Consider the following 9,765-nt stretch of genomic DNA (forward strand, 5'->3'; position numbering starts at 1 on the left):
GGATAAAAAAAAAAGGAAGAGTCGAGATGCAAGGTGGCGTTTTTGTAAATAAGTAGACAAAAAAAGAGGGGTATCTTAATTAATTCAGTCAGGGGTATTATAGGAATAAAAGTATAATTAAATGATTTCTTAAATTTAATATCTGAGAAAATAAATTTTCATCTCTCTCTATCACCTCCCCGTTTTCCTCTCTCGCTCAAACGTACGATCCATCATCCGACGACTCACCTTCGTCAAATAGCCTCCAACCTCCTCCATCATCAGGCGTCGATCACCTCCCTCCTCCCTTCACCGGCCACCTCTACCTCTGTCGACCGCCACACTCATTGATCTCACGTTGTTCATAGAAAAACTCCACTGAAGACGCTTTGATTTTGAATCGATTTGTCCGTTATTATTGCACATCTGTTCTCCCTTGTTTCTCTATCATCATCGGATACTCCACTACGATCGAGATCTCTCTTCTTCCTCTGTCGTTGCACCTTCATTACCAGATATGTTTCTCCTACACATCGATCTGATTTGGTAAACGCCTTCACCGAGTCCCTTGACCCATTTCCCATATAAGCCAAATCCGAGACATGCAACGCTTCAAAACCACAGATCTATGGTCATAGGGCATGCTTAACACGTAAAGTTGCAAACTTTACGTGCATGCATGGCCCTATAAGCTCAACAATACAATTCCAAGCTCTTTAAGAGGTCATGCACTCAATGGGGTCCTCAATCACTTCAACCACAACAACTTTATGCTTCTAACATGTCCATAAGGTCTAGATCTGAAGTCCTTTCGGATCATTAAGCACAAACACATGGAGTTTGGTGTTTTAGGACTTGAAAACCACCAAATTGGGACAAAATGGTATGTAATGTCCTAAAGATCAAGGTAGAAACTTTACTACCTGAATGGAAGCTTCTCCCAGTGTAGATTTCGGATCTACTCCCTCTCTTGCACTCTTCAATCTCCTATTTTCTTCTTCTAAGCTTCAACTTCCTTCACCAAGCAAGAACTTACTCACAAGAACAATATGGGGGACTAGGGACTCTCACTACAGCTCTATGGAAGTGTTAAGGACAAAGGGCCGAGTTAGTGTGCTTAAATAGGGTGACAATACTCGGGTTAGGGTTTTTGCCCAAACAGGGGCTACTTGCCGAGTCGGGGAACCGACTCGCTGAGTCCAAGGCCCTGCGTCTCATCCTGCTCCTACTCGGCGAGTCGGTCTTTCAACTCGCCGAGTCCAAGGCAAAAATGCAAGAATTATGAATTTTAAATTACAAGAAATACGTACCGGGAACCAGGTGCTACACAAATGAACTTAAACATCTCTCTCTCTCTCTCTCTCTCTCTCTCTCTCTATATATATATATATATATATATATATATATATATATATATATATATATATATATATATATTATTTAGGGTTCAATTCACAATGTAAAATTTTCTGTTTCTTGGACTCTGAGATTTAAGTTTTTTTAGACAATGTTTGTGTGGCATGTGGCGTTGACAACATACATCAATAATGTTTGTAGCGGAGATTTTGTGTATGTAAAAGAAAACAAAAAGATAATTAAAACGCATTCCTATTATTCCTTTTTTGGCTTTAAATTGTTATAAAAATGTTTCTAAAATATAGCAAATGTTATCCAAATACAAAATATGCTTTCAAAATGTAATACATTTTAGCCAAAGTTTATGAAAATAAAAACTATGTCTCGAAATGTATATTTGAAAAAAAAAATTACATCTGTTTACAACTATACACACATGAAAACAAATACATGTGTTTGAAAAAAAAGATTTAAAAATTAAGATAAATTTGTAAAACAATAAGAAAAATATTTCTTATAAAAAGAAAGCTATAACAAAGTTAAGGAAAATTTGTTTAAAAAAATTGAACAAAAAAGTCTTAATAAAAGTTAAAATTGGCCGAAAATGTAAATAATAAAATTTTGGGAACAAATTCATAACAAACAAAATATGGGTTAAAACTATAAAAGTGAATAATGTTAGGGCCATAAAGGAAAAATTAAGGGGCCAAATTTATAATTTTTATTAAAATTTTAGGTCAAAATTGTAAAAAGAATGAATGAATGACCGTTAAGTAAAATTGAAGGTGTATGAATTTTGTAATATTCATCAAATTGTGTTTTGGTATAGTTATATACTTATATAATGGCTAGAATGTGTGTGTGTTTTTTTTCTATTTTACTAGGTGTGAGACCCGTGTATTATACATGTTGATTAAATAATAGTTAAATATCAAAGTTTATACATTAAGCATTTTCAAAATAAAATTTCGAAATAAATGCAACCAAAATGACAAATAAATAAGTAATTCAATCTATACTAATAAAAAAACTATTGAAAGAGATGAAAATAAAATGCTACTATGAATAAATCAATGGGAGTATGTAACAAAGTCACATATTTAGATTTATGAATGGTCTAAAGTAAGGATGAGAATTTAGATCGAAAACTCGAACCGAACAAAAACCCGAATCGATTAGGCCCGAATAAGGATTTCGATTTGAATTTCGGGTATCTATATTATGTTTATTCGGTCTGTATGTTATTTCTCTTGGGTTACCCAAATAAGATCTTATTCGGTTCTAAATACCCGAATCAAATAAGCATTTCTCGTCCCCTTTCTCTGATCGACATAAATTAAAATTACGATTCACACTTCTATCCTCATCGCTCAACAAAAAACCCCTATCCTCGTTCTTGTCGTTTCAAAATCGACCAATCTTCTCAACTATTTCCAAACTCAAAATCTCTTCTGTCGATCCTTCTTCTTGTTTCAGACTTTCAAAAACCGATCATTCCTATTGTCTATAAGGATTCACAAATTCCTACTTTGTCAAATCATGAAAAATTAGGCTCCAATTCAAAAAACTCAAGTAAGAAATTAATTATCGTTATGTTAATCTATTGTGTAAATGTTATTCTTTCAATGTATTATCAAGTTATGTTAGTCTTTCATTGTTTTATATTGATGTATAAAAGTACATTGTTATTCTATTATTCGGGTTATAGAATCCTAATATAGTTTTTTTTTCTGGTTATATTAGGTCATTGATAATCTTGCACATGTTATTCGGGTAATAACCGAACCAAACCGACCCATATTGGTTAATCGGTTCAGTTTTCAGTTCATACAATTACCCTTATTCGAATTTCGGATTATTTAGGTTCGGGTCGGATCGATTCGGTTCGGTTCCAAACCGAATAACATCCCTAGTCTAAAGGGTAAATGATAAAACTTTTAATGCTTATATATGAAAAGGCTAAAAAAGAACTTATGCCTAAGTAATGATATTCCTTTAATTGTTTTAACTTAAATTCATCGATACTTCCTATCCTTATGGCTATTTTTGTCACCATAAGTTCAAGTACAAGTGATCAAACACATTTTGTTATAGTTTTTTTGGAAATATTAAACATTAATTAAAGAAAAATAAAAGGTTATATATAAAGATAGTAGATCTGTGCGTTCTCAGTTGAATCTAGTTACTAATAATTATGTATCGTTTTAGTGAATACATAATTGTATTAACTGATTTCAATTTTATTAAAAATATCTATGATTTTATTATGGTATACACAAAATATCTTTATAAAAATGGAACTTCGTTGAAACTTACTAAATTATTAATTAAATAGCAATAATCATTAAAAAAATCTCAAATAATTTTAAAAATCAATAATTACAAAATACATTGATATATTGTGAAATCATTACTAATAGAGTATAAAGAATCAATGAACACATAATAAATAATATAAGAGTAAAAGAATTAAGAATACAAGAATAAATGCAATTCATACAATAGAGCAATCTATAAATTATCTGACGAAAAAGAAATTTTATTAGAAATTACACTCATGAGACAAAGATTATGTATAGTTTTTTTACCTAAACAAATTTATTTCAAAACATAGAGGTCGATACATATCGAATTTAGCTAAAACCATTGAACTGAGCAGTGTAGACGTTGGCCGTAGCTATCACTGCAGTTGCGGTGTAACCTCAAAACTTTCTTCAATAACTCATAGACTTGGCAAATTGCTAAGGATCGGGTGAGACATGATCATGGGTGGACACAAGATTTTGTGGTAGTATGTGTTGCCAATGACATATTTTATAGGGTAAATGACACAAAAGACACTCTTTTTACACAAAAATTCGATTTTGACACCGTGTTTTTTTTGTGTCAGTTTTGACACTGTGTTTTCCAATTTGTTACAATTTTGACCACTTGACCGGTTAACCAGATTGCATGCTGACGTGGCATGCTGAGATGATATGTTGACACGTCAAAATTGAATTTTTTTTCTCAGCATGCCACGTCATCAAAACTGACACGTCATCATGCCACGTCAGCATGTAACCTGGTTAACAGTCATGTAACACCGTAAAAATTTGAACAAATTTTCACTTTTGAAATCCATAAAATATCATTTGTAATCATAATTAAAAACATTGTGTCAACATTGTAGCAGTACAAAACCCAAGATCAAAATACATAAACACCGGTGTGCGTGTGTACGAGCTATGTCGGCGCCTTCCCGCGATCATCACTGGTACCTGAAACACATAACACTGTAAGCATAAATGCTTAGTGAGTTCCCCAATATACCACTCTAACACATAATAGCCACTCGAGGCTGTAACTCTGTTGACCCTCAGGTCAATGTGTCTTAGTGGGGCCCTCCAGCCCCAACTCTCTATGGGCCCTCTGGCCCTAACTCTGTGGACCCGAAGGTCCTAACTCTGTAACTCTGAATCATGCATATCACATATCACAATAAATCACAACACATAAATAACATGCAATTACACTGGCATATAACTTTAAAATAACATGCAATCACATAACTTTGTTACCACACTAGGTAAAGTATAGTGAGAAGACTCACCTCGGGTATCTCGATAAATCTCTGACTCGGTAAACGCTAGTCTAGCCTCCGCCTAATCATATAAAATAAATACCCTAATTATTATAACTCTCAAGGCTAGACTATGTCCCCTTATGACACTCTCAGAAAGGTAAAAGACCATTTTACCCCTCTCATAACTCAAAAGGCCCCACAATAGACCATACCCTAAAAGTCAACCCAAAGTCAACTTTCCGGGTTACGCTGCGCGTACCAGATGTGTACGCTGAGCGTACCCGGCTGCATCTCAGGATCGGGGAACGCCACCCAGTACGCGGCGCGTATTGGGATTACGCCCGACGTACTCCCCAACTTCAGACCCTTAGTTCTTGAGGTCTTAAACAGTTAAGACTCACGTCTAATTTCTAGATCTGACCACATCTAAGCCTCTTAATCCATAAAGTTGATGAGTCTATGCCTTTGCATGGCTGAACAAGCCACCAACTCCCATAATATTCCATCCTCTAACCCTAGAAGGCTTATTACTCAAGCATGACCTCAAACTAACACTAAAGATGGAAACTTTATGGTTCTAAATCACTAATACAACTGAATAGGGACAGATCTCGGACCATGAAGCACTTTGCACTCATAAAGTCTCCACTTTTGGGGTTTTTAGCCCTATAAATGGCACATGCAACAACAAATCAAAAGAAGAGGAAAGTTTTGAACTTTATACCTCTAAGTGTAGCCCCTTGCTCTGTAGATCTCAGATCCAAAATGGCACCTCAAGCTTTAGCTTCCAAGAGCTCCTTTCCTTCTTCTTCACTAAGTCACCAAAGCATAATTAGCTCCAATAACACTCACACACACTAAGGACGATGGGAAGCTCTCTTTTAGGGTTTCACTCACTGATATGGAGGCTGAGAAATGAGCCTTAGCACCCTTTAAATAGTGCACAAGACGGATTCGGGTTTTGCACCTGGGCTGGGTACGCCCAGCGTACCTTGGCGACTCCGCGTCCAAACTAAGCACACAAGTACGCGCAGCGTACCCCTCTGGTACGCCCAGCGTACTCACTTGCTATGTTCCCTCCACCCAAGGTCTAATCATGACTAATTGACAAAGAATAAGGGTGAAAGAAATGTACCTGAATCTCGGGGTGTTACAGGTCAAGTGGTCATAATTGTAACAAATTGGAAAACACAGTATCAAAATTGACACAAAAAAAACACGATGTCAAAATCGAAATTCTGTGTAAAAAGAGTGTTTTTTGTGCCATTTACCCTACTTTATAGTAGAAAAAAGAAAAAATTCAAAATTTTTGTGCTTTAAACAGGCATGGTAGGTGTTGTCAGTACCACTATGGGCACCTATACAAAACCACAACTAGACATGATGTCAAAAGGCAAGTGTCAATAACAAAAATGTTTTTTTTTAAATAGAGTGCATTATGCAACAATATATTGCAAAAGACAATTACAAATTGCAAAATTCCATATATTAGATAATTAGGATTTCACTTCGATTTTGTGATGTGAAAAACAATTTTCAATTCCTAATGAATATTAAGGGTTTGATAATTATTTATGCTAAGTCAAAAGAAAAAAAAAAAAAGAAAATCAAATTGTTAAATGTCTTTATTTATTTTGGTAGTTTTGTGATTGTTTGACATATACGTCCTAAAATTCAAAATTTAAAACTTAACTAACCTAAGTAATACTGTAATACCATTATTTAAGTTACCATGTAATGAGGTTTAAATTTAGAATGTTTAAATTGGAAGGAATCTATGCAATAAAGTTAGGCTTAAATATACATATGAGTTGGCATTTAAATTAAAATGGAAAATATGTGAAAATGACAAGTGGAATGATAATTATTCTAAAAATTTCTAGAAAATGTCATGTGGAAAAGTCATTAGGAAGAAGACATGTAGCAAAATCATTTTCATTTATTAGGTTTAAATATGAGTTGTCTTTGTGAAACTCGCTTGGAAGACCCCAGGGGTAGCCCATGACATTTGTATGGAAGACCATGGGGATAACCCATGACACTTGGATGTCAGACCATAGGGGCAACCCATGGCATTTCAAAGAGAGATTATGGGGTAGCCTATGACACTTGGATATCAAACCATAAGGGTAGCCCATGACATTTCAGGGAAAAGACCACAATGACATTTCAGGAAAAAGACCACGGGGGTAGTCCATGACAATTGTATGTATGGTATGTGGTATTTTGGAGAACTCACTAAGCTTTGTGCTTACGACTTTCAGTTTATGTTTCATGTACTTTGGTTTTCAAAGGGAAGAGTTCAGGATGATTGCATGACACACACCACTCGATTTCGCATTCTGTGATTTACTTTGATAATGATGATATATTGATAAAACTTTGATTACCTTGGTTTTATGAAGATGATATGGTTTAATGGTTTATTAATTCAAAAACGAAAAACTTTATGGTTTTATTTTTTGGACGTTACAAGTTGGTATCAGAGCCATGGTTTGAGGGATATGGGCGAATCAGAGGTGACAAAGACAGAAGATGATCTCGTTTTCATTTTTGAAAATCCTCAAACCCTTCATGGATTTCATTTCTGACTCATTGGCTCTGAAAGAGAAAGAGGAGGTGAAAGCGGAGAGAGAGAGAGCGAGAGAGAGAGAGAGAGAGATATAGGCGATGGAGAAGATGAAGGAGGAGGAGATATGTGGCAGAGATGGAGTTCTAGAAAGAAGTCGACAATGTAGAGTATGAAGGTGATGCTAGTGATGCAACATTAAAGTGACGATGTGGAGGTTGAAGGCGACACCTATTATGCAGCATCAAGGTAGTAGTGTGGATGTTGAAGGCGACACAAACACAAAGATTTTGGAGGGAGTGGTGGTGGTCGGTGGTTCTTAAATGAATATTTGTTTATAAGAATTAAAAGATTATTTTAAAATTGAAAACAAAAAATAAAAATTAAAACACAATCAAAAAGAGGTAAAATAATAATTTGAGATCAGTAATATAAAAAATGAAACAACAACAACCAATCATGCAAGAAATAAAATCGTCATATGGACCAACGTTTAGCGTGTCTGATAGTTGTACTAAATTAGTCTTTTCTGACCAAGCATAAAGATCATCGACATGATTTTACCTTGTTTCTAATTTAGATGATATCTAAATTTGATTATCAACTTAAAGTGCAAAATATTCATGTTTATACTAAAAAATGATTTCTATAACAAGTATGTCTAATTTTTAATCAATTAAACCAAGCCTTGTTTTCATGTTCTATTTTGTTGTTTTTTGTTTTAAACGTCATTCATTGAATTATATCTACTAATTTAGGAACAATCTTGAACCATTTATTTAACTCTATTAGAAGATTAAATGTATAAATATTAATTTCTGAAATGTAAAGATGTTATTTCACAAAAAAATAGAAACTAAAAGAACTCATAAAATAACTTTCTTGGTAATATTATCAGAATTGATAACTTTACATCCAAATTTCAGAGTTTTTTTACAAAAAGATAGGTCTGACAATTGGGTTGGGTTTTGGCCAGTCACGGGTTGACGGGTTGGCGCGTCAGGATACATTGACCCAACCTAACCCATATAATATATAGGTTGGCGGGTTGAAAACATCAACCCATATAACCTGTATAAGTATATGGGTTCGTGGGTTCGTGGTTAGTGAGTCGAACCCAACCCGCATAACTCATTTAATAAGCAACACATTTTAAAATGAAATTAAAAAATACAAACAAAATAAAGTCATAAAGTCATAAACTGGAGTGATGACGACGAGTGGTGTGCGACAACCGGATGACAAGAAGACGAGTGGTGTGCGTACAACACTGCGACAGTCAATGTCTCGATGCCTTAATCGACGGAGACACGGAGTCGATCGTGAGTTTGGATACTGAAGATTGATTTTCTTTTTGATTAGGTGCTTCTTAGTGGCTAAGTCACGCTAAGTCGACTCGAAGATGTTTTGTAGTTTTGGAATTCGGAAAATGATTAAACGATAATCAAATATTCAAAACTGATAAATAATTAAATATATTTTTAAGCAATATATATATATATATATATATATATATATATATATATATATATATATATATATATAATCGGGTTGGCGGGTTGACCCACGAACCAAAACAGGTAACCCAACCCAACCCATGAAATAAACGGGTTGGCGGGTCAAAAATCTCAACCCAAGCCCGTTTATTTTCGTGTTGGGTCAGTGTCACTAGTATAGAATAGCTTTGGTAGTGCGAATATATATATATTTTTTGAGGCGGTTATTTTAGGAAACCGCCTCATCAAATCGATGTAGCACTAAAAAACACGAAAACCGCATTAAAAGAGCAACAAAAAATTCCTCCAACAGATTTATTAATGCGGTTCACCAAAAATAAGCATTAAAAACGATTTTTTGATGCTATTTGCTATAAACGCACTATTAATTTATGATTTTTTTGGTGCATTTTTTTTCTAACCGCTTCATTAAACCACGATTTTTTGGTGCCATATTCCAAAACCGCTTCATTAAATTACGATTTTTAGTGCCATATTCGAAAAACCGCATCAATTATGATTTTTTGGTGCGTTTTTTTCTAACCGCTTCATTAAACAACGATTTTTTGGTGCCATATTCCAAAACCGCTTCATTAAATTACGATTTTTTAGTGTCATATTCGAAAAACCGCATCAATTAAAAGCTAATTATTCTCAGTGCGAGGGTTTCTTTTCTTTGTAAATGTGAACATTCTTCTTCGACGAAATCCCTCTCCAAGTGACAAAAACTCAAAATAGCCTCATTAAATTGTCTAGTTATCTTCATTAAAGGTAAATTAAATTTTACTGTTCTTTTGATT

The sequence above is a fragment of the Lactuca sativa genome, chromosome 6 (assembly GCF_002870075.4).
Source record: "Lactuca sativa cultivar Salinas chromosome 6, Lsat_Salinas_v11, whole genome shotgun sequence".
Classification (NCBI taxonomy): Eukaryota; Viridiplantae; Streptophyta; class Magnoliopsida; order Asterales; family Asteraceae; genus Lactuca; species Lactuca sativa.